The following is a 26,794-nucleotide window of genomic DNA, read 5'->3' on the forward strand; positions in this document are numbered from 1 at the left end:
CTTTTAGATATAAACTCATCAACAGACTTGTTCTTTGAATGCTTTCTGATTGTTACTCTAAGGTCCATTCTACACTCATTTCTGTATTTTTATCTTCTTAATTCAATACATCCTGTGCCACTCATTGCCTTCCTTTTATTCCTGCTGAGAGGGAAAAAAGCCTGAATTACATAGACAATCAGTGAAGAGTAAATTTCTACTCTTGCTATTATCAATGACTCTCAATGAAAACTGCAAAGCTGTAATTCTTAACTTACTTCATAAGTAAGCTACAAAATGTTTTTTAATTTCTATAAAGTACAGTCCCATAATCATAACTTGTAAACTCCACTAGAACAAACTTTCAGTGATGCAAATTAGCATCATATGCTCTTCTTGCAGTATATTTATTTTACTTTCTTTCAGAATTGAACAAAATGCACATATTGCATTCAGAAACTAGTATTTTTTTCCTTATGCCATCATACAGGGACTGGAAGCTTATTTTGGATCAGTACTTTTGCAAGGGAACAACAACTTCATGTATCCCACCAAGTAAATCTGTGGTTTAAAATCAACTGTTGCATCCAAAAATCAGAGTACAGTAAACAGAAAGTGTGGGTATAAACCCCAGTGAAATTACATCCTGGTGTATTTCAAGTCTTACATGTAAGATTTTCATATAAGACTTACCTATAACTGAGCTATCTGAAAGCAACGGCCACTCCTGAAAACATGGTCATTCATCCTCCTAAAACATTCTTCTAATGCTTACAAGTATATCTACCAAAAAACGGTACCAGAAAGACAAAGGGATGTGTTTTTAAATATACAGAGCATACTATAATGCATGAGCTAACATCATAACTCGCTTGTGCTTTTGAATCACTTGAAATCCTCAGCTGTTCTCATCTACATGTGAAAGTCCTGTGTTTACCACCTCTACCTGCCCCAAATACTGTCCCTATCCTGTTCCCACTTTCCCCTTCCCCCCATGCTAAGAACTCTCACTCTGCTCTGTTTCTCCTGCATCTTCCCTGCTCTTGCAGTTCTCTTTTCTTTCCTTCCTACCTGGGAAGTCCTTCAAAGGATGAATGATATTTAATTATTCTAGGAACACTGAGAGGAAGAGCATTGCCCTGAAGGGCTGCCAGAAAACCAGCATCAAATTTTAATGTTAGGCCTTGTATTATTCAGCTGTTTTACTTACCAATTAATTACACAGTAAATAAAAACTATTTCCATGGGGAGTCAAAGTGCAGTCCTGACAATCTTGCTGGCAACTACACATCCCCAGATCAGGGACAATCACATTACGACAAACTTCGTGATTAATGAATTTATGATATTCAGATAGTGTGACAGCTGCGGTATTGCCTGTGGCCATGCTCTGTAATTCCATAGCTGCTTAAACCTCTCAGTAACTCATGGAAGGGATGGTGACTACAGACCTTGGGCCTGTTGATGAAATTTTGGACTCGGGATCTTCTTTGTCCAGAATTCAAACCAGTCACTTCAACAGCGAGACTGAGCTACCTTTGTGTATCGGCTGTGCTATTGGATGGGTACCCCAGACAATGTCAGGACTGCTTCACCAACAGCACCCTCAGGAACTCAGTAACTGCTTCAACCTTGACTCCACCAATATCAGTGAAGCAACAGTCAGATGGGGACCCCATAGCATATGCCTCACCCCCACTAAAGACACATCCCTTGTGACTTCCCTTGGCTGCAGCAGCATTTAAGCATTTCCCCTCCTCTGACTTGGAAACCACCAGGGACCATGACAAATACTTGCTCTATCACTCCCATCCATTAAGAGATGATGTTGGCCTGACTGACAGTATTTTAGAAAATCCAGTGTTATTCCCATTCCTTTAGGGCAACCAGAGGTTATTGAAGCGAAGAATGAATAGAACACACATGAGGTTCTCTGAATAAGGTGTGCAGTAAGGCACACAGAGGTATTTTCAATTTGAGTAAGAATGAAGTACTCTTCCAAAAGATGGTATCTGAGACTGTATGACCTAACACAACATAGTGATTTTATTAATCACTCCATCAACATAACTGACACAAACAGAACTACCAGAATTCAATGCACACTCTTTCAAAATTTACATTTGTCTTAGTTAGAAAGTGACAAAGTAATCTTAATTTCAAAATCAAGGACTGGAAGGTTGCCTAACAGTTTGTAAAGTCAGATGAAAATACATTCCAGAAATTACATTTTTGTATTTTAAAGAAACACATTTCATATATTGAACAAAATCACATGCCAGAGATTACAAGTACACATGAGAAATTACTCTTGCTTCCAAATCACTATTGCTCTCACCAAACTTTCTTCATTTACACCAGCATTATCAGGTTAGACAGCAGGCATTTTTCACTCCAAGGCTGTTGATTTATGAGGAAAAGTTGGACTCCTGACATGGTTTCTGCTCCACTAGCCACATCTTCCTTCCATACATGAGCTGGTAACCTAGGGAGGATGTCAGACCTCACTTGAAACAGTACCGGGATCTTTACAACACACATCCCACCATTGTATGCTTACATACAATGAAGTTCAGGAACTTCTTCAAATGTTGACAGGTGACAGCACCACCTGACTTCAATCCACTTGTTGGTTTTTTTTCTGTGTCAATGCAATAAAATGTTGTTTTAACCTGCTTTCAGTCATGCCAAATTATACCAAATAAAGGAAGAGGCAGCCTGACACCCACAAAGCAGAACAAGGAACAGGGAAGAAAAAATGCTGTAAGAAGAAAAATGAGGCAGGACTGAAATGAAGAAGGAGGCCAGGAAGTATGGGAAGGATCACGGTGGGTGGAATGGGGAAAGTAGAAAAACAAGAACAGATACTGCCAGGCATGAAAAGGGCTCAGATAATGTGGTCCAGATAGACTAAATTGATGCTAGGAGAGAGAGACATCATAGTTTATCACTTCTAATACTGAACCATATACTGGAGGAGAGCTCTTTGCCTTTTTATTTTAAGGGGGCCAAATTAGGAAAGCAAGTGAGTTAAGAGTAGGTGGGTTGCAAGGATAAAACAGATGGGACGTGGACAAACCTAGTACAGAAGTGGGAAGGGGAAAATGACACCCTGTGCAGCACAGAGAGATGAAGGAGGGAGACATTTGGTGCAATATGAGGCAGGATACATGGTTGAGATACTGTAAGTCTCATGATGTCACAGAAGATGCTGGTGTTGAAGTCTTGCTGTCCTCCAGCATGTTTGCAATATACTGAGCACTGTTCTAGACCCTGAAGATGCTGAAGACTCAGGAAGTTGAAATCATAACTAATAATAAATTAATAAATAATTTCCTATCAGGAAATGGAAGCTTTCCTTCCCACCCTAGGTTTCCACTCAACCTCTCAGTTCATAAGAGAGATTATAAGCTTACTAATAGCAGATCATATGACAGCCAGAAGAATGAATAGAGCATGTCATCCGCTGCAAGAACTTGCTATTTTGAGCAACTATTTCTGGAGGCAGGACATTTTGACAAAAGGATTCTTAACTGCCTGCTGAGAGCAGGTAATGCTGAAGACTTACAGCTCCATAGTCAAGTTCCATGTTTCACAGGAACCATCCTTTGGCTTGGGATAGACATCTCTGCATGACCCAGAGTCAATGAAACCACACATCCTGAATGTTTCAGTGCTCCTCAGTTGTCAGCACACAGCTGCAAAACCTATCCACAGAGCACTGTGCAGGCACTAGACACTGCTAATGACTGACGTGAGGGAGGACAAACAGCACACAACAGCTATCACAGACTCTGCACGCTCCACTAACAGCTAACAGGGGTTGAAATGGTGGGATTTCATGTCAGTGGTCAGCGTATAATATATAGTGTGCACTTCTTAATAATGATAATAATTTAAGAATGCTAAAAATTTGATAAGAAGGTCTGAAGAAAATGCATAGGCAAATTTTACAAAAATGTCAAGAGGCAGCCTCTGCAGATTTCATTTTCTGAGATTATGATACACCATTAAGAGATGCATTATGATATTGCCTTTAATCATATGATCACACAGTTCTCAGCACATATTTAAAACATACTAAAAATAGGTGCAAAAAATTGTATTAAAAAAAAAAAAGAGAGCCAAGATAATCAGACAGAATTCTGGATTATTGTTTCAGAAGTCAGTTATTCTTCTATCCCTGTGTATCAAAAGCTCTGGCTACCTTTTCAAGTCAGAATCTCACTAGGGAAAAATAAAAGTAATTTTAAAAATCTAAATTTTTCTTCACAGTTGAGCACTTGTTAACATTAAATTTCAATGCCACCTTTAATTGAAGAGCAAACTTGAGGAATCACTTTTTTCTTCTTTTTGTCCTGTGTGTTCTGCCATTTTTTAAGTCAGAGATGTAATTGATAAGTAAATTTTTCCTGAATATCACTTCAACCATTGCAAAAAAGTAAATATTTTAAGAACAGTACATAATAATTTGGTAAGAATATCTAAGTAGTATTTAAAGAAGAATTGTCATTGAAAAGAATACAATATTTATCAATTATAACTTTTATAGTATGTGCTGCAATTTTTAGGTCAAAGTCAAAGAATAAATGAAATACTGATAATATTTGAAGCTAAGCATACATTTAGGTGAAGAAAACACACATATTAGGTGAAGAAATATAAAGTACATATTAAAATTCATTCTACCGATTGCAATTTTTATCTTTAATTAAAATCTGAGCACTATCCTCTAAGAGATTCCTTGAAATAGATAGACTGATTAGCCCAAAATAAAGGTGTTAACCCAGACTGTGTTTCACTACCAGAATAGCTACTGATTTGATCACTGTTGCTCTAGATTATACATGCCTGTATATTTTTTGAAAATTAATACACCAGACCAAATTCGCATATAGCTTAGTAATGAGCATTTCCAAATATTTGTTTGAATTGGAAAACATGCGTGATTCACTTTGATCACTCCAACAATATTTATTTCCCTGCCTTGAAAATAATGTTTAAGAAAAAAATTCTTAGACGAATATTTTGTATTTAGAAATCAGTTGACACCATACTTCAGTACAATTATTTATTACAGCTTAATCAATGACAATGCTGCAACTTCAGAGTTTCAGTTCATATGAAATGCAGAGAGACGGCTGTCCTTTAAATATTGTAATGAGTGAGATTAGCATTGTAAAAGAGTCTGAAGATGCAATGCACTGTGAGAGTGTGCATATATAACAAGAGCAAGAATGTTTGTGAGCAACAGAAACTTAGACTTTTCTAGACTGGCCCTGAGAGGTTAAACTCTACATGTCAGTTACAACATCACATAGATGGTAGTAAAACAAAGCCATTTTACACTATCAGAGAGCTTAGAGATAACAAGCTGGCCCCCATCAACAGATTTCTAAAATGAACAGGCATGATTACTTGTTCCCTCAACCTTTAGTTAAAGGATCACCGTTTCAAAGCCAAGTCACCTTCTCAACTCTGTTTTCGAGACTGCTATCATCTGAACTTCCATCTCAGCAGGCACTGGCAGCAAACTACAGTGCTTAAGAAAATTTTCAAATATATAAAAGCAGGTCCTTAATATTTCATTGTTTGCCATAAACCTTTCATGTAGTAGGCTGCAAAAGATAAGGCAACACGAAGGGCAAAGGGTCCTTTTGATTTCCAACCTGTTATCAGTAGCAGGGGTGGTGCCCCTGAAAACAAACTTGAGCAACTTTGACTAGAGAGAGAATATGTGAGACCAACAACTCTGCAGACCCCAAGATCCATGAAGAAGAGGAAGGAGATGCTTCTAGCACCAGAACAGAGATTCTTCTGCAGCACATGGTGCAAACTAGTGAAGCAGCTGTGCCCCTGCAGCCCATGGAGGTCCATGGGGCAGCAGAGCAGGGCAGTCCCTGGAGTGGAGCAGTCCCTGGAGGACCCCAGCAGTGCCCAAAGGAGGCTGTCGCTCTGTGGAAACCCTCACTGGAGCAGGCTCTTGGCAGGACTTGTGGACCCATGGAGAGAGGAGCCCACAACAGAGCAGGCTTGCTGCAAAGGCTTGTGGCTCCACGGGACATCCCCACTGGAGCAGGGGATCCTGAGGTTCTGAAGGACTGTGCCCCACAGAAGGGACCCACTGGCACAGCTTGTGAAGAACAACAGCCATGGGAAGGACTCACACTGTAGAAGTTGGTGGAGAACTGCCTCCCATGGGTGGGACCCCACGCTGGAGCAGGGGAAGAATGTGAGGAGTCCTCTCCCTGAGATGAAGGAGCAGCACAGACAACATGCTATGAAGTGAATGCAGCCACCTTTCCTGCTGCGTCACAACAGGGAGAGAGGAAGTAGAGAATTTGTGAGTCTTGGAAGAAGGAAGAGGTGGGGGAAAAGTGTTATGATTTGCTTTTTATTTTTCATTATCCTACTCTGATTTGATTGGTAAGAAATTGAACTAATTTCCCCAAGTCAGTCTGTTATGCTCATGACAGCAACTGGTGAGTGATCTCCTCCTGTCCTGATCTCAACTGACAAACCTTTCGTTATATTTTCTCTCCCCTGTCCAAGGAAGGAGGGAGAGTGATAGAGATACTTTGGTGGGCAACTGGCATCCACCTATTATCATCACTTATCAGTGTTCCTTAAAGGAAGAATAATTTGTACATGAGCAAACAATTCTATAAAGATCTATTTTAAAGATACTGAGATACCATCTATCACGGATATAATTACCCATTTGTTATTACATTTAACATAATATTTAATCCCTTCATATAGAAACAGAAGTCAGATAGGCATGTATGCTTCAAAATTTTATTGGGACATAGTATAGAAGAAAAAAGGAAGAAATTAAAAAGTAGTCAGGAAACTGTTTTCTACCACATTTCTTCTTTTTATGACAGTATTTACAAATGCTAATATAGGTGAGCAATGGGAAGTTAAAAAAAAAAAAATCAAAACTGGAAAAGATCCCTGATTGAGGTGTTTGCCAAATATAAGATGCAATCTAAGTTCTACAAATGCCAAACATCATCTTCTGATTAATTTCTATTTGTATAATAAGAGAAATAAAACTAAGACAAGGAAAAGAAAATAAACCATATGTGATTACAGGAATAATAGCGAGCAGCACATTTTCAATGAAGTAATAATATTTTTTATTACTGGTAGTCTGGATGAAAAACTGAGGCAAGACAGCAAGGCTACTATGCTAATGTTTTTGCCAATGAAAACAAAACCATAATGGTGACTACCAATAATTTCGTTTAATCACTTGTCAGGCTTCATGGACTGTTACTCTAGCAATTGCAATAGAGACCCCATAAGCTAAGACTTTCAAAGCTGTCAGAAAGACATTTAGGTGTCCATTTTGTATTTAAATTTTAGCAGATTTGAGTGACTGAAAACAGAGGCGGCTCTCAAAAACTTGAGTCGTGCTTTCACAAACTTGGAACTGGTCTGCTGAAAGCACACTTGCTTGGATTAAGATACAGGAAACATGAAGATCACTGACCATTGATAAGACCAGAAAGCACAACACGCATCTGACAGTACCAGAACTGTACTTAGGAACATTGTAGGTCATAAAGAGACACATTTCAACTCTAAGGGTTTGGGGCTTTTCTTGTGGTGTTGGTGGTAGTCTGGGTTTTCCCTTTTTTATCTGGCAGACAGCAGTAAGTTTAAAACAAAGTAATCAAATGGGTAGGCAAGAAATAAACCACATCCTTTTTTCTTCTTCCCAGACTCAAAGAAAAGTGCAGCTAAAGAGAAGGATGGGTTAGGAACAGAACTGCTCAGTTCTGTCTGTGAGACACCAGGGATAGAATCATAGAACACCTCAAGTTGGAAGGAACCCACAAGAATCATGTAAAACATGACATGGGACAGTAGTCATCAAAAACACCATTCTGTGCAAAACATTGTCTAGGCACATTTAAAAAAAAACACCTGGGAAAGATGACTAAAAAGAAAAACCTTAATCCAAACATTAGAGTATTTTCATCAGGTCTGGACATCGTAAGGAGAAATAAAACAGCCATGGAGAGATACTCAAAGGCAAAAGGCCATATTCTGGCAAGGAGTGACAGTGCTCTGAGTGCTGCCACTGGCCCCTCTCATGTGGCATGCAACATCTGAAGGACTCACACAGTCTGTGGCAGGCGACACACTCATGGCACTACCCTGCACAGGGGTGAAAAGCTAAGGGCATGAACAGAAAGGAGCAATGTTATGACAATTATCACCCTGTCTATATGCAAACTTATTCTGTATTTCTCCTAGGTACAGAGAACTCCAAGTATACTCATTTATTGTTATTGTTGAAACTGACAGTGTCTCACTAAATAAAATCTGACCATGAGTGGAAGAAAACAAGCTTAAAATGTTTCCCTCTGTAAAGCTTTTTTTAGATAACTACTGATGATGATTGAAACAATCATAATTTATAGTGTAAGGAAAAAAAAAAAAAAGAAAAAAGTTAAGCTTGATCTTTTTACCATAATCTTGCTTTCCCTAACAAAGCAACTTGGTGTTGTAGCAACAGTAGTCTTTATAAAGGATCTACCAGAGACTTTAGCTAATATTTTAATAAGAACTTTTGCTTCATAAAGAGGCTTTTGTCTTGGAGCCTGAATCTACTTTTTCGGTAACAGAGATGATTAATGTAGCTAATCTTTGAACCACTTCAGTGAAAAGGAAATTAAATAAGATCAGTCCTGAAAGGGGAAGCATCAAGGGTTAAGGACTCAGATCCAGTTTCTACTCCTTGATGTCATGACTCTGGGTGGATGACTAAGATTATTTCTACCTAACTCTATACCACAGTAAACAAATTCCCAGTAGAGATGTTTATGCATCTTATAACTCTATCACAGAAAATTAGTAGAGTGGTCCAAAGAGCTGAGTCCAGGTACATTTCTTTAGGGAACTCTTCTATTTTACATAGAAGGATCTCAGGCATCTTCTTTCTCCGTCTTGTTCTTGGTCTAAGAGTTGGATAGTTCCCATTGGTCCTGGGCTGCTGGCATTCTGAAAAGGGCTGAGAAATGAAGGCTTCAGCCCCTACCTTCTCACGAGGGCAAAGGAATAGGTGGTTATTTCTTGTGTGCACAACCTAACAAGTCACTCACTATGTGAAAACTGGGCAGTGCTACAGCTACCACTACTCCTTCTCCAGACACACCCCGACAAAAAGGACCAAGCCTCATCTTGGGGATGACAGAGCAACCTCAGTTCCTGCCTCAAGCACAGGTTGCAAATGTGGATCTTAATTCCATGTAGACATCTAACGTGTGCAGAGGGTGGTCACTTAAACCCAGCCAGGAAGGGCAATGAGAAGCCTTCCACACGCTCAAAATGACCCAGGAGTACTTCTGCCTGCTCTGCATGCCCTGTTCACAGTGGACAAACCAGGCAAGCAGCCCATGTTAGGACCTAAGGCACATCCAAGGAACTGGTTTAAATAGCTTCTGCTATACTGACTATTTCTTAGTTGACCAAGTAGCTAAAGAAGGAAAGTATCTAATCTTTACCTCTGAGTAGCAGCTAAAATAAGTAAGGACAAGTACAGGAATGAGAATTAGGGGGAAATGAACTAGCCTAGATGCATCGGTATGATACCAGTAAGGCTTCAAGGGAGTTTAGTACATACTTAAATTTTGATCAAATTTTTTTTGAGGTGATTGATAAGCTCCAGGAAATAAACACTAATATGGTTAAAAGAGTACTGAAATCAAGTTGGGAAAAAGCAACATTAAAAGCTCGTATCAGCCAGAATTAACCCCCCACAAAATCAAAATAACATTAATTATTATACATTCAACAACTACAAAGCATGTACTGCTTGACAAAAAGTGAAAGGAAAAATGGAAAAGGACATTTATTTAGTGTTTTTTTGTAAACTGAGTGAAAAAGCAAAAAAGAGCAGGTTTCATAAGTAGATGAAACCTGCAAACTATTACCTTGTCTTAGCCAAATGCTCCCTCACTGTGGGTAGTCTTAAAAATACTATAGTTGTCCAACTGTAATGCATTTGTTCCTCTATCATGTGTCTTGTTAGTGTGGGCTTTAAAAATCAAAATTTATACAATTTTTGAATAAAAGTGACTAATTGACCTTATACAGGGTGCCTAATTTATGTTGATTGCTTTATTGTAAAATCTGAGCTGAAGCTTAAACTTTAGTAGACTTTCTAAATATATTCAATATAACCCAGGGATTTTATCACAACTTTTATTCTACTGGGCTAAGTACTTTTAAGGTTTTTTTTTACAAAATGAAGTTTAAATGTGTGTGTTTGCTGATAGGGCACATAAGCTACAAGTATGGGGTTTTTTTACCCCCACTGCTCAAATGCCTGAATTGATTTCTCTGTTAGGTGAATAAGCCATGAGGGATTGGAATGAACAGAAATGCAGGGTATTTCTCCACAAAAGGAAAATAATTTCTACTGGTCAGCAATACTGGTTACTAGCATAACAAAGCCAACTCTGTGGGCATGCAACAACTTGTCCATCCCTCTACCAACAAACCTCTCCTTACCCTGAACTGCAGTTCTAATGCCTCTAAAGAATGTCGAGATCCCTGGCCAGCAAGATCCAACGCACCTCCACCTGCCTTTGCTCCTGGAGATTATACCACCTCTGAAGAGCAGTTCTATATTTCTGTGTTCCTAGAATGGTCCTGAGTCTTGGCCCTTTCACTCATCACCCAGGTTTTATTCATCTACTCTCCTTCCTTTTTCTCCCAAATTAGTAGTCCAATACTGATAATAGTAGAAAGTGGCTGAATGAAGGACCTTTCCCATTTAATTAAATGGCATAAATATGGAACATTTATCATTTACTCAACTCGTAGGTCTGCTAAAGATAAATTCACCTGTGACACATGCAAGATAAATTCATATCTCTTTCTAATAGACTTCCATTAGTATCAGACTTATCATCCATTCCCCTAAAGTCTTGAGTACCACCCATGCAGCGCAGGAGATTATGATTCTATTCAATTCAACAGGAATCTATTTTAAAAACTCACAGCACACACATTCAGAGCTGTGACTTCATTCAGGCATATTTTCTTAAGCTGCTGTCTCCTTTGTTGCAACACTGAGCTGAAAATGGATATGTAATCCACTGCTTATAGGCATTCTCTATTCAACATATTAAGACTCTGCCTCTGCCTAAGCTTCATCTACTTTTCCCCAGAAGTCAAATTTCCCAGCTCAAGTGGTAAAGTTATGTGAGTTTTTCTTTTAAAGTCCCCAATTTTATGACACATTCAGTGTCATCATGCATGCACTGCAGTACACCTGCAGTACCTGACACATCACTGCTTAAGGCATTAATTCAATGTCAAATATGACATTTTCACACATTACTGAGACAAACACATTTTTTTTCCTATTAGATAAACACATAGACATACATTTCCTGTATATATATACATACATTGAATAAATGTTTCAAACTGACTTGCTTCCTTCAACCTCTTTATCTCATCTGAACCATGAATCCCTGAAAAACTGTTGTCCTTCTTAGTTTCAGACCAGTATAAAGAGGCTAGTCTAGGGGAAAGAAACCCCTCTGTGAACAAATTCTCCAAATTAAAAACTAGTTCCATCGACGATGTTTTTTTTGTTTTCCTTTTCTCTTCCCTCTATCTCTTCCCATTTCTCCACTCCTACATCTCATGCTAGCTGTTACTACAGCAGAGAGCAGTTCTTATTTTCCTACCTGCACTTCTTGAACTCAATAAGCCTTACTATCATTTCATTCACTTATTATCAAGGGATTTTCTTTCACTAAAGGTGCATTTCTTCAAGATGTGCAGTATTTGGGGAAAACAGCTCTGTCTCTTTTTCTCCTGTCATGCTGCAACAGAACTGATATGCCCTCACATTTTTAACCAATGTTATCTATGGGAATAAGGAAGATAGTCCAGTGAAATACAGGCAGATTTATTTGGCTACACACCGCCTTGTCACCAAACAGATCACTGTTGCAAGAAAATTCATGCAGACTCAGTAAGCTATGAAAGAATCAGAAAGAGTGATTCCATCCAGAAATACTTCATGTCTATTAGTAGCTATGTAGTAAGCAATCCTTGCTGTTTATATAGCTTAGCTTATAGCTCATGGCAGCAACAGAAGGCAAGCTAATATTGAAAATACCAACTAAGAAGTGGCTCCATGTAACTTTTCTTCCTTCCAAAACATTTCAAGGAAGTAAAACAAGTAGGACTTGAGTAGTGAAAAGATATGAACAGTGACAAAAAGAAGGTATGAAAAAAAAACACAGTCACATACTCCATTAGTGCATGTTAGCTCTTGGAAAATAGACTCAGAGACCATTATGAGGGGATGAACTTTATTTTGTGTTTACAGCTTTCCTGTTTACAATTACATAAATCTTATTGCATTAATAAACCTCAAGAAATAGTGAAATAGCCACTTTTTTGTTTTGTTTTTTTTTTTTCCTTGATGTATCCTGCAGATCCATAAGGAGACGATACAACTTTTAAAAATCTGATTATGGCAGAGCATGTACATGTCAAGAAGATGGGGTCTGACTCCTTTCAGTGGTGCCCAGTGATAGGACAAGGGGCAACAGGAACAAACTGAAATACACAAAGTTCCACCTGAACATGAAGAAAAACGTCTTTACTTTGAGGGTGTCAGAGCACTGGAACAGGCAGCCCAGAGAGGTTATGAAAGCCCGCCTGAATATGATCCTGTGCAAGCTGCTCTAGATGAGGCTGCTTTAGCACGATGGTTGGACTATGCAGATGGAGAGATCATCTCCAGAGATCCCTTCAACCCCAACAATTCAGTGATTCTGTGAAATATAAAAGGGGGTAAAGAGAAAGGGAAAAAGAAGAAAAGATATTATCCATATTTTAGCTTAATTTATATTCAGCACCAAGTATACATAAGATGTGCATGGGAGCAGAAAAAGCACAAGTATTCTGTGTATTTTAGACACCTAATTTATGACTCAATATTCTATACCAACTTCATGGAGATACTTGTTCTTTCAGAGTGTGATTTAAAGCACCTAAGTTTCTAAATGGTAACAAAGAGTAGTGAATTCCCACCCTAGAGGCCTACCTCCATCATCCCAAAAGGCAGCCTAGGCACTGAGGTAGGTACCTGGAGGGAATTCCTCTCAGGTGCTTGCATGCATGAGAGAGTATGGCAGCAAATAAAGCAAGCAGTACAGAAAATGACACAGATCTCCAAAAAGGTGCGCTAGAAATACCTACTTTAAGATTATACTAGCTGACTAGTGAAAGTCTGTGATGACCCACCCTTAAGAGGAAGGAAGCACCTTGTATTACTTTTGCAAGCATAGGGAGACTGTAATGTAGACACAAGAAGAAAGGTTTTAGAAAACATCGGTATGATATTTTTTAAGTTATGAGTACTCTCTCGTCAGAAAGACTCCACAGGTGCATCTTTCTACCTATCATTTTGAAAATGCTTCCCTTTCCAAGGCAAACTTCCTTACAGTTGCAGTAAGGAAGTTGCACTTACTCTGTATCCAGCAAAACCACTACAGTGTAAAACATTCTTCTTCAAGAAATTAGTAAGCTAATAATGTCCATGCAAATGCAGGAACATTAACCAAAAGAAGGAATTTTCTAACATGTTTTTAATCAAAAATAAGGATGGTCTAACATTCCTAAAACATTAATGTGGAGACAAAGAATGGAACAAAAATCTAGGGTAAAGCTATGTACAACTATGCACAAGATGTACAAATCAGAAATATTTATGTAAATTTAGAAACAAATTTTCAGCTCACCATCAGCTCCTGTTGAGACAATTATTGATCAATATTCTGTCGAGTATAACAAAATTCTAGAGATTTATTTTCTTTATCCCTCACTTTAACCTAAGACCTGCTGAATTTCAATTGAAGTAAATACATGATCTTTACCTTTTCGACCTTTAGAAAAAAATTCACTAAGCACATTTTATCTCTATCAAATTTGATGTTCTAAAGAGATTTCAGTGGCTGTGTTTGTATAGTGACCTTATATAAGTCCTAGGATGGCTATGATGTACAGGTTCCTCATAAATGTAATCTGACACTTTATATGGAAACACTCCTGGAAGATTAATCATTCCTTCGCTCAGCAAACACGTCTCAGCACACCCCTTAACAAATTTTACATCTTCATGATAAATGGGATAAAAACTCTAAGTTAAAACACTCCACTAAAGAAGACCAAAGACAATCCAGTGCAAGAGTCTCAGGTCTCTGCATGAGCACAAACTTTTTCCTTCACCTTCCTGCTGAATTACAAAATGGAAGTAATTCACTGTGAAATGATTTTACAGTGTAAAAATGCAATTCAGTGGCTATCGTTGCACTGAGGTATGAAGGGTGCCAGCATGGCTCGGTCCCATGGATGCCTCACAGCTTACATGGAGGACTTTGAGTATGTACTCACCACAGGACACTACCAACACTGGGAAACATCTATGAGACTAGAAAAAAATCTTGTCCTAAATTGTGCAGGTGGGCCTAGGGTGCAGACATTAGAATCATGTTGTCATGAAATCCATAACACAAAAATATGAGGCTGGCATCTTGTTATGAAACATACCTTCCAAACTGCCTCAGAGAGGGCTGTTCTAAAGCACTCCTCTGGCACCTGTTGGTATCACCAGCTTTCACTCTTTAACATATCTCATACTACTATTAAAAAAAACAGATTAAGTTTTTAAAGTTTACTACTGATGCACAGCTTCATGCCATTCCCTTGGGTCCTATCACTGTCTTCACAGGGAAGAGATCAGTGCCTGCTCCTCCTCTTCCCCTCACAAAGAGTTGTAGCCTGCTATGAAGTCTCTTCTCAATTTCCTCCAGGCAGAACAACCAAGTGACCTCAACCACTTCTCATATGGCTTCACCTCAAAGCCCTTCACCATCTTTGCTGCCCTCCTTTGGATGCTCTCAAATTGCTTTATATTCTTCTTATACTGTGGTGCCAAAAATACAATATTCAAGGTGAGGCCACCCCAGTGCAGAGCAGAGTGGGACAATCTGCTCCCTGGACAGGTTGGCAGTGCCTGATGCATCCAAGGGCACAGCTGTCCCTCCTGGCTGCCAGGGCACTGCTGGCTCATGTTCAACCTGCCACTGACCAGGACTCCAGGTCCCTTTCTGTGGGGCTGCTCTTCAATGTCTCATTCCCCACGCTGCACATATAGCCAGGGTTGCCCCCTCCCAGGTTCAGAATCTGGCACTTACACGTGCTAAACTTCATATGGTTGGTGAGTGCCTAGCCCTGTAATTTGTCAAGGTCTCTCTACAGGGTCTCTCTGCTTTCAAGGGAGTCAACAGCTTCACCCCATTTAGCACCATTGTGCTCATGCTGAACATCAAAGCAGCTGGAACCTTTACCACAGCCATTTTCCAGAGAGCTCAAAATGAAAGGTAACAGTGAACTTACTGCAAGTCTAGGTTTTCTAATTCATATAAAAACGTACTAGCAGTTTGTCAAAAGTCGGCTATTTTTAAATGGCATAAGCATAAAAGGAAATGTCAAATATTAACTATTCAATCCATTCATCACTGTAGCTTTGTGTCTTGTCTGAAATTAGTAAGGAAACTGTCTGGAATAGATGCTGCAGTTTCAAGATGAGTAATTTTCACCTCCCAAAAAAAGTAAGGGCTTGTGCTTACCAAGAAATCTAATTAGTCACCTCAAGCAGTGCAGAATTTCCAATTTACTCAAATTTGGAAAAGCAAACAGAAAACAAAAGAGAAACTTACATTAACATATAGGCATGTGTTTACATTCCCTAGGCCAGTCTGGGTTGCCCACCAGGCAGCTCTGAGCCAAGAGAAGCAAGTGCTTACAGATTTACAATGCAGCTCATTACAACAGTAAAATGCCAAGAGGTGGTTCTTGAGAATATGTTTTTGGGCATGCCATGGTCAATAAACATTGCTGTTCACTGCAAATGGTTTTCTCCAGCTGAGTTTACATTAGTTCTTAACAGCATTATGATGGCACTGTGCCTCTTCTATGTTCCAATTCACTCAAATTCTCAGCAGAAGTGACAGCAGTCTAAGCATCATTACAGCATCTGATTAACTTTGGAAGAATTTGCTGGTCACTCCTTTTTTTTAATCCTGATGGGATTAAAAAGAGTCCAAGGAGATACCACTAAATTCTTACAAGTTGGAAATATCTCCTGCACACCAAGGTTCCTTGGAATGCTCTTGGGCTGATGGGGTTCTAAATACCTGGCCTTCTAGTGAAGACACTCAGCATTGAACTGAAAGACTCAGATACTGTGCATTTGGACAGTGCCTGTTGTATACGCCTTGTTAAAAAGGGCAGCTAATAATTGCTGGAAGTTCAAAACCTCCTTACAGACACTGAACTCTGAACAAGCAACTGAATAGTTGCAGACCTGTCACTATTTCATTCCTGGCTTTATACCTAAGTTATTTAACTGAAACCATGAGAGCTCCAGCATCCCCCATTGGTGAAATGAAGAGGAGGGTTACACTCATAATTTCTATTATCATCAGTGGTAGTTACATATATGTGCTGGGCAGAGAAGAGCAGCTGTCCTCTAATAAAGTGCTAGTCATGACAAATGTAATACTGACATGGGACCCACATAATTGTCTTTATAAGCACACTGCAAAACAAGAATGATTGCAAATGCCAGGAAGCAGGGAAAAAAACCCCAGCATTCTCCCATGCTTTTTTAATTTCAATTCGCAAAGAACAGCACATTTCTGCAACAAATAGAGCTTACGAAACCAGCTGCCTTTTGTTATTATCCTTATGCCTATCTGTGATATTATACAACAGATACCACTTTATCAGTGTCCATAAATAACGTTTATTATGCATCTGAAACAGCACAGTTTAGCACAATGTAGAACAGACATTTCTTCCAATAACTTTACTTCTGTACCTGCCACTATGACCCCACCACTGGTTTATGGCTTTCATTTACAGAAAAGAAAGAAAAGTAAAAAAATATTGTACCAGACAGTAGGCCCTCTAAATAGACTGAGAGGGTGCCAGGACTAGAAATAGGCATTATTAAGAATATTGCTGAATACTGTATGCAACTCCAGTTTGTTGTGAGTTTCCTTCTAGAAGTACCAAATTTACTGCCAGCTCCACGCTGAGGAAAGCCCATCTGATAAAATCCAAGACAGTGAACTCTGTTTTCAGGATACACTGAAGCCCATATCTTATGTTAACACAACCAGTGCCATCATCTGGCTTGTTACCAAGCTGCTGTCACTGCCTGCGACTGCAGCAAGTGTCAAAGAAAATAAAAGCTAAGTGGCCTCAAGGGCAAGAAATGGGCGTGGACAATAACTTAAAAGTAAATTAAAAAGAAAAGACAGGGAAAAGATAAAATGAACTTTATAACTTATGACAAAAAAAATCTAAATTATATTTTTTTCAGTCAACCCTCTTATTGTTTTGCATTCCTTTAGCCTCTAATGTTTTCATTTGTTTTAATGCTATTTGCTCTGCCAATTTGAACAGTGATGTAATGACATATGACTCCCTCATATTCAGTAGTACTCACAGCACCTTTGTCACTGGTGGCTCAAGAGCACAATGAACAGTATCTTGAGTTCAATGTATTTGTGGCTTTGTGAAGGCAGTAATGACACACAATGGGTTTTTTTCTCCTTTTGTTTCTGTGCTCTGTAATAGAATACCCTGCCACAAAGACTGTGACCAGAGTATAATGAAAAATGCTAAGTCATTGTTGGTCATGGCAAAAATTTGCAAACTTTACATTTTGTTTAATTATTGAAGAATGGCTTTTCAAAAAGACATGCATTGTTCTAAAGAGGCATCACAGCATCTATCTTCCTCTCCTCACAAAAGCTTTTTATCTTCAAACAAGAAGAATATACTTGTTGAGGACCAATTACTAGTCTGTCTATGAAGACATTTAAAGGAATTTTAATAAATAAATTGACCCATACGAGTCACCTGGAGAGGAATGACATCATTTCCTAAGACAGTTATGCTTTCTTACACAAATATTAGTCAGTACCTTAGATTCAAGACCCTCTAGCTCTTAATACTATCTTGTCCTTGTACACCAATTTAATTCACTACTGCAGCATCACACAGAGTGACATAAATGCTACTCAAGGTGAACAGGGGCAGCCCTCTGACCCTTGTTCTAGGCCTCTAGCATGACTTCCATTCATCCAGAAGAAATGTTATGTATCACTCAATTATGTTCTGCTTGAATTCTAAGAAAAGAGTTTGACAGTCTATCTAATCTTCTTTAGTACAAAGATACCATCAAAAATAAGGAGGCTTAACTGTATAATGAGGTTAATAAAGGTGAATGCAGAAGAGAGGCCTACACAGTCGATGAAAAGATGCAGCCACTTGCAGAAGGTGGTTCAGAGTCTATTCATTACATGCTTGAATGAGATAGCATGAGTCTCTCTCCCACTATCTGCAAATGGTCCTGCATTTTTTGCCTTCTGAAAGGTGATGTAATGTATAGACATGACAGTCATCATCATTTCAACATACCTCTTAAGAAATTATAGAATTAACCTCCCATTCTGCTTTCTGTACAAAACCCCGCTAATGAGAATTCCTTCGTAAGAAAATAAGGGTGAGGAGGAAACCAGAACTCAATCTGTTATGGTATGAATATAGAATATGACAGACTTTTCTTATTCCTGTTCACACAACTGGTAACTTGCCAGTTACATGTAACTGGTGACTTGCCACTAGAGATACTGCCTAACATTTCAAACACAAAGGAAAAAAAAAAAAAAAGGAAGAACACCCCCACACACATTGCCACCCCAAACTCTAATATTAGAAAGCTATTTCTTCAAACAGCATAAGAAAATACGAGATTCATTTATGTCAAATAAATGGAGTTTTTTACTGTTTTCATCAATCAATATAATAATCAGCATTTCCTATGTACTTTACATCATTATGTAGGCAGCAGAGAGGCAAGTTGTATATAAAGATTCACCTTAATCCAAGCATCAAGTGAGAGATATTTTCAAGGTATTCAGATATATGTAAACATTTAAGTGGGAATCAGCACATCTCTAAACTGATAAACATTTCTCATAAGTTATGTATGAACTAAAATCAAGTTTTTATTAAAAATGCATAAGTATGATCTGTGGTGAATAGAACCATTAGCTATGCATGTTTACTCTTTAGTGAACACAGAAATCAGTAATTTTTCTTCTAAATGTCATTTCCATCAGAGGGTTATAAACGATAAAATGCTTAAACGATTCTCAGATGCCATCCAGCTGGTACATGTACAACAGGGGAGAGGACATAAAATAATGAACTGTGAAATGTTTATTTGCCACAGGGGCAAGAAAATGCCATTTCAACTATTGCACCCATTCTACTTTACAAGTCAGGTAGCTCTGAATAGTCCCTCACTTTCACTCACCGTGATAAAATAAATAAATTAAGACTAATCTGGATGATAACAAACTATCTGATTCTTTAAAGTTATTACATTTTCAGCACACTCTTTTTGATCGCACATTTTTTACAATGCTCCCTGTCTTCCTCACTCCTTTTGGAAGCTATATAAAAATCATCCAAACCCTAAAGTGAGCATAAATTAGTTTATCCATGTGATTTTGAGCATCATATTTTAGGGGATCATAAGGGAGTGTGCACAAAGACTGACATTGTTCTAGTGAAAGCAGGCTCCTTACTTTCTCCTCATAGTCAATGAAGACACAAGTATCTTTCCAAAGCAGCATTTCTCAATCTGTAGATTATAGTCGTCCTTAAAATCAAACATTCCTCACTAAAATAACAAATGAAAATGCAAGAGGAAGGAAAATATAAATAATAAGTACTGTGAATGACTAACATCATACAATGAGTCTGTGATTTTTCTTCTCCCTCCCACTCCCAAAAAGCCTACATTAGCTGAAAAACCACTTTACTTAAGGCACAAATCTAATGGTCAGTTTAAGCCAAGAAACAACATTAGGCACTCTGACCTATTGATGGACTCCCTCTTCTGATTGCAGGGAAGCCTAGAGAGATTATTCTGATTTAGTCAGATAATCAATAGTCTTGCCCTCATCCAAATCTGAAAATACTCACTATTGTTATTCTCCATAAAATGGCATTTGAATTCAGAATTTTAAATAAAATCTTGTAAAAATTCAAAATTTCTGACATACCTTTTATAAAAGACCACTGGAATCAGCTGTCTCTTTTGGCATTTTACACCTGGGATAATCTCTTGAGCTCAGTGGGATCATAGGACCAAAACTGAAGTTTGGAATGTATTGGGATACACAAATAGTTCACTGACATCAGCCTCCAGAGCAATCACTGTCTGGATCTCACCAGTCCCTAAGCTCAGGGGAGATTTTAAAACTGTCCTGGTAAATAAAACTGGATGTTGACATCTGTGTCATCAAATGCACCAAAACACTGAGAAGATCCCATATGGATTTAGATTAGTTTCTGGAACAACTCACCAAGTACTTGTTTTCACACCTTACCTGCTGCACTTTGCACTGTGTATATTCTCATGGCCCAGCCTGGGACAATAGTCACTACCAACTTAAAATATTATGTTTCTGTTTTCAACCACAGAACCTGTTCCTTTCTGTTAACTACAAAATGAGATATTTCCCTTCATTGACTACAGAATGTCTAGAGAAAACCTTTAGTGTATTTTTAAAATGCTTGCTTAGTGCTTTTTGTAAAACAACAGAAAAAAAAATAACAAAAAAAAACAAAACAAAAATCAAACCGTAGCACCACTCATTGTTCAAGGTGCTAGCTCAAGTCTCTGTCAATACGAAATTAATTCCTACTGTCACAAATTTTCCCCGTGGCTATACAAGAAGAGTAACTTTGCTAGATATTCTAGGTGCCTATAACCAGGTAGTTCATTCAACTTCTCTCAAACCTTTCCTTCCTACCAAACACTACAGTATAGAAATGTTGAGTCTGCTAATTGAATTCTAAAAAGAACTTCAAAACACAGTGAATTAAAACTATTAGTCAACTGGTCTTAAATCTTTTACCCCTGTAACTTAACACAACACACTCCATTTTTATTCATTCACACTTCTCCAAAAACAATACTGCCCTATTCATAGCAAATTTCAAGCCACTAAAATTAAACTATATAATGGACTGTTACCTCAGATATCCATTTTTTGCATTCATCACCCTTTTGAGCTCAAGTTATATGTAAAAAAAAGTTTGGTTATAAATCATGGGTATTTTATCTCAAAAACAGAATAAAAAGCAAAGTGCTTATTTTTCTACCAAGGTCTCACAAACTTAAAAACGTTGCTATGTATTTTCTCAAGACAAGAGATGTTAGCTCTCTGAATTCATAATCAAATTTCTGATTTATCTATTTCTAGCAACACCTCAAAACCTACTCCTTATACAATAGTTCTCAAATACACATCTGCTGAAAGTCTGCTATTCACAGACCGTTTCCTTTTCATTGCTGGTAGGATCACATGATTTTTGGATACAATGAAACTTTTACTTTCCTATCAAATTTGAAAAAAAACCAAGAAGCAGGACTTTATAGAAGGGATAGACACAAGTTGTTGACATAGTCACAATTTCAAAGGCAGCACTTATATTTAAGTACTATCCAAAACACAGAAACCAATTCTTTCCATTCTTTGCAGATTGATAAAACTACAGATCCACAGCTAAGCACAGTAGCATCACTTTCCATTCCACGTGAAAAGCCCACGTTTTTCATTTCCCTTTTGCTAGCAGAAAATGTAGGAACATGTACATGTCATCAGAATTTTCCACTGCAGACACTTCTCTCCTAAAGCTGCTATAGAAAACCATTGGCATCAGTGATAATGAAACACAATCAAAACACACATGCAAAAGGGAAAAAAAAAATCTCTCCCCAAAGCCAGCAATTAAAAGCAAAGTCCCAAAATTTCACTACCTCTTCCCTTTAACAAAATGAAGAAAAAAAGACATTCTACACTTACTAGTTATGTAGTCTGGTATGCTATGGCAAAAACCCTGACATTATGCATGGTGTAAGACCCTATATTAGAAAATATATATATTCTTCATTGCATAATACTTCAGGATAGCTAATTCTAAAGAATATCCACTGTGATTGCCTTTGTTTTGCCCTCAATGGGAACTGAGTTCTAATCCAGCAAACTTCATTCTCTGAAAGTCCTGAGGTAATTCAACCTCCAAACTGTTAAAATATGAGGTTTTCTCCAAGTAAGAATATTCATTATATTAAACTTTATTAAGCCTTGTAGCTAGATTTGTGATATAGACTAGAACCTGCTATGATCACCATTTCTTAAGTGTTTGAATGAGCATAAGAATGTTTGCCATTCATATTTAAAAACGGCAAACCTAAACTTTACAGGACTGATCACTAAGGCAGACCTTTTTCCCCAAGTATCACGCTCTGTTTTCTTTAGTTACATGTGCCGACTTTTAATAATGCAAGGGAGAACTGGAAGAGTACAAGAAACTCTGTAGTCTTATATCAAGCGTGCAATACAGATTATGGACATCTCTCATGACACCTCTTGTCATAGAAGAAATATGGTAGATACTTCTTTCTGTACTAGTTTGTATGTAATTCATTTCCTGGGTTCCACCACTTTACCTGCTGCAGTTCAAACATGTATCTTCATGTCCAACAGGCAGTTAAATATATGTTTATGGACACCAATATCATGGTTAAGTATAGAAATTACCTCAGCTCAAACAGTTTTTTGAAACAAAGTATTTTAATTTTCTCTTAATTAGCTTTATTCATTTGTGGAAAAGTACAGAATGAGGACATTCTATACAAACTATTTGCATTTTGATCATTATTTTCATCAGTCAAAATATTCGGCCTCTTAACAAACCAACCAAATCTGGGTGTCTTTTTTGTTCTGCTTGGCCAGCATGACACATTTGGACAGTGGCTTCAGCCAGACCTGTAACACAGCCCCAGCTGTGAAGTGTCAGCAAAAGAGAGACTACAAACATCATTCACTAGTGCTTATGAAAGACACCAGTTTTCAGAGATTCAGGGATATGTACATTGTAATACACACTTCTTTAGACCATCAGATTGAGCACTTCAGAATCAGTAACTGACCTTACGCATATATATATGGCTTGCTTACAAATTTTGTATGGTTTCAATACTTAATTGGAGTATCTAACTGCAATACAGTTTACTTTAAAAAAAAAGAAGAAAAAAACAGACAGGACAGGCAAATTTTAAAGAAATATTTATATAAATGAATGCAGTAAATTCAGATGGAAACAGAGAAGTGAGTGCAAAAGCTGAATTATCTGTTATGTAAATAGCCTTGGGAGTATGGCAATCTTTGTCTGATGGTGAGAAACAATAAGGCAATGATTACTAGGGACTTAGTTTCCTTATGAAATACCATCCTTCCTCATCACTGCACTTGTCAGGGAGATCTTCTAAGTTGAAAACATGCTGTACTTTTTACTGTTTTGTCATGCTCCAAGTTTTCCCAAGCAGCAACAATAGGAAAGAAGAAAGTTTCAAACCGGTTTCTGTGGGGCTCTTGAAGACTTCCAGAAAGTGAAATAATCTTGGCAGTTTCGCCTTTGCTGCTTTTGCTATTAAAAAGACTAGGCAACAAGATATTAGTGCTACTGATGCAAGATATTAATGGAAGAAGAAACACCCCAAACAAAGAGGTTTAAAGGACAAAATGAAACAGCAGAAAAGTCTTTTATTGCACAGGATAGTTACCATACAAAAAACACCAGAGCCCCTGTGCTCAGGGTTCTCTTCAGAAGGCAAATGAGCAAGAGAGACAAAAAGTAGTATCTTAAAAGAAATATATATACTTATATATATATATATATATAGAGAGATAATTATTTTGTATACATGCCTTGCTCCTAACATGAACAAAATTAGCTTTTACTTGCTGCTAATTTTTCTCATTGGCTACAAATGCAGAGGAAAATGAGCTGTCAAAGGTTGTTCTCCATCGTACAAATGAGAGCACAAACAGCAAGGTATATGTATGTTAATAAGCAGAGAGCAATGATCAGTATGCCCTTGAGAGCAGAAGCATTCCTTGAGGTTTCTGATAATCTGGTGTTATACAGTATGTTGCCTTAACTATGATCACTTAAAATGCATTTATGAAAATAATTCTGCTTGTGCAGGGTCTCTCAAGCTAATGCAGCTCTACTCCTGCACCAGTATTTGAAACAATCCCTTTTTTAACCCATTTACGACATCTACATCATTTATGTAGGTACAATATGCAACAGCTTCTCTAATGAACTGCAGTATTCCACAATACTGTTCATTGTGTAGTGCCTACAAAGACCAATTAGATCACCACACCCTAGCTGTGTAGAGATGGAAGAACATATTTACATCCAAAAAAGAAAAAGAAAAGCCTTTCTTTTTACCAACTTTTTTCCCCCAAAACAAAAGTATGCTTTCTACTCAAATATGATTAAAACTGAATCCCAGGTACCATCAACACAGTCTTCATATTTTAAGTTCTACACTTTTTTTTTTAAGTATGGTTATAAGTGCGGAAATGCTTCTGACACCCATCTCCTCAGGCCAGATAACTACTAAATTCTTTTTTTTTTTTTATTTGCATCTGCATTAACATGGCTGTTAATTCCAGGATGAATCTTGACAGCATTTGCTCCTTTAAGTAGACTGGACCTAAAAAAGTACTGACAACCGATTAATCACCCATGGGCCTACTGAGGAGAGTTAAATCTCCTTCACTTAGAACTCATAACCTATTCCCATTTGATGGTATATGGCACATGAAGGAAAATGACATGTGATTTTAATAAAATGCACTTTTTTTTCCATTCCATCTCCTTTTTCTCATTTAAATGATTACTCCTGCTTTTAAACTATCTAAATGTCATGACACAGGCCAAGCATGATTCAGAAGTTTGCGTTGCTGTTAGCACATCCGTTTCTTGCTCAAAAATTTTCAAGTTAGCTTTCAGTTTATGATTCTCTTAAAAAAATTTCCTTAAGCTACTCCAGAAAATAGTATTTATTTAAAAAAAAAAGTTTATTTGACCCTTTATTTTACAATCACTTGTAAAAAGCTTTATGTAGAACGTAATGCTACGGTTCTTCATTAGCTTACCTGCTCATCCACCTGCTGATACATTCCTACAGGGCATTTCTGTTGATGTTTTTATGAGTTCTGCATGTATTTTTGTCACCATGAGTTAGTAAATATGCTTTCCTTCACAAACTTTCAAAAAAATAACATTTTAACATCTTAGCACATTCTATAGTCATCATGACCTCCTGGCTGTTAAATGCATTGAAAAATAAAAAAAGTTCTGTAAGAGGCACAATTTAAATCATTTTTGTCCCTTTTGGAGGAAAAAAGAAAACAAAAAGTACTCCTCTGAAATCTAAAGAACTTCAGTAATTAATTTTATGTTTCCAGATCGCTGTAGAAGGCTACATTCCTACCATTCCGCTCAAGATTCACTCTATTACTACTATTCAAAATTTTTTTTTAGACAATATACATGAATAAATCATGTCTGATAGGATACATCCAGTTACAAAGAATTAAATAACTTAGGTAGGGAACAGCATAAACAAATAAAATGTATTGTTTTCCAGAATACAAAAGGATTAAGGATTGATGACAACTGATAAAAAGATCACAGGCATTTAAAATTTTTGGTCTGTTAACACATCTTTCTTTCTTATGTACTGTTTTACTGATTTGCTTCCTGAAATCTATTATTTTTCTTCTTCTATAGTTCTCTTAGTACCTGCCAGGAGGAAAGAAATTGACAACAGTGCTGGTTGCTATTGACACTGACTTACACTCTCTCAGCAAAACTATTCAGTAAGAGGTAGAGGGATGGAGTAACATGAAATATTTCTTTTCTGCCATAAGGTTAACTGCTTAACAAAGGCGCTTCCAGCACCTGTTCTGCCAGCACATGAACATTCAATAAAATGAGAATAATAAATGAGGCATATTCCATTGATAGGTCTTTATCTGTATGTCACTGCATCCAAATCCACGGGAATTCTTACATCATGTATCTGATTTCACAACAATGAAATAACCCACGTATATATGTCAGGAAGGGATATGAGTTTCTTAACTTTAAACTCTGTCTCTTTCGAAGTGCCACAATACAATTGTACAGCCTAACCATCTTGCTAAGCAGATCTATTTTTAGGAAGCTTCTTTGTTATTGTATCTCAGTGCCTACTTTTTAAACTCAGTCTAGTTTCGCTGGTAGCTGAGCTTACAAGTGCTGCCACAAGTCTCTTCCAAAGGTAAATATAAATATATGGCTGAGTTCTGCAGCAACATATTGATACAGTGTTAAAATACACTGGACAACAAGTCCGAAAGAAGACAAAACAAAAACCAAAAAAACAAAAAAAACCCCAAAAAACAAAAAACCCACACATCTGCAGAACAGCTCAGGCGTGACAACTTCACACAGACACACACCTGTATGGCAAACTGTTTGCAAGCTGCGCATCACCCCTGACACGCGTCTCTGCCTTACATAGGGCCAGTCAAAGGAAATCAGGTACCAACTTGACTCAACGCTTGGGAGAACTGCCCGAGTTTATTAACTCCGCCGTGCGCCCACCGCAGCCTCCCCAGCAGAGCCCCCGCCAAACTACCTGTAACACAGCCCCTATTTCCCACCCTGCCGCCTCGCCCGGATCCCCATCCCGGTGCCCCCCCGGCCGCTCCTCGCAGCGGACGCTGCCTCCCCACCTTGCCCCTCCCCGGGGCCACACTCCGGGCAG

The 26,794-nt window shown here is 37.9% G+C and overlaps 1 protein-coding gene and 1 long non-coding RNA gene across 3 annotated transcripts in view; both read right to left on the bottom strand.

Annotated features, from left to right (window-relative positions):
• Positions 1-26,666, bottom strand: part of LOC148224385 (uncharacterized) — an 82,756-nt gene extending 56,090 nt beyond the window's left edge. The window contains exon 1 of the long non-coding RNA XR_015802503.1: positions 1-26,666. This is a non-coding gene — a long non-coding RNA (uncharacterized LOC148224385).
• The window catches only part of NKAIN2 (sodium/potassium transporting ATPase interacting 2), a 514,810-nt gene that overhangs the window by 487,870 nt on the left and 146 nt on the right, over positions 1-26,794 (bottom strand). The gene's annotated exons all lie outside the window — the stretch shown is intronic.

This window comes from Sturnus vulgaris, chromosome 3 (genome assembly GCF_052056855.1).
Source record: "Sturnus vulgaris isolate bStuVul1 chromosome 3, bStuVul1.hap1, whole genome shotgun sequence".
In the NCBI taxonomy this organism is placed as follows: Eukaryota; Metazoa; Chordata; class Aves; order Passeriformes; family Sturnidae; genus Sturnus; species Sturnus vulgaris.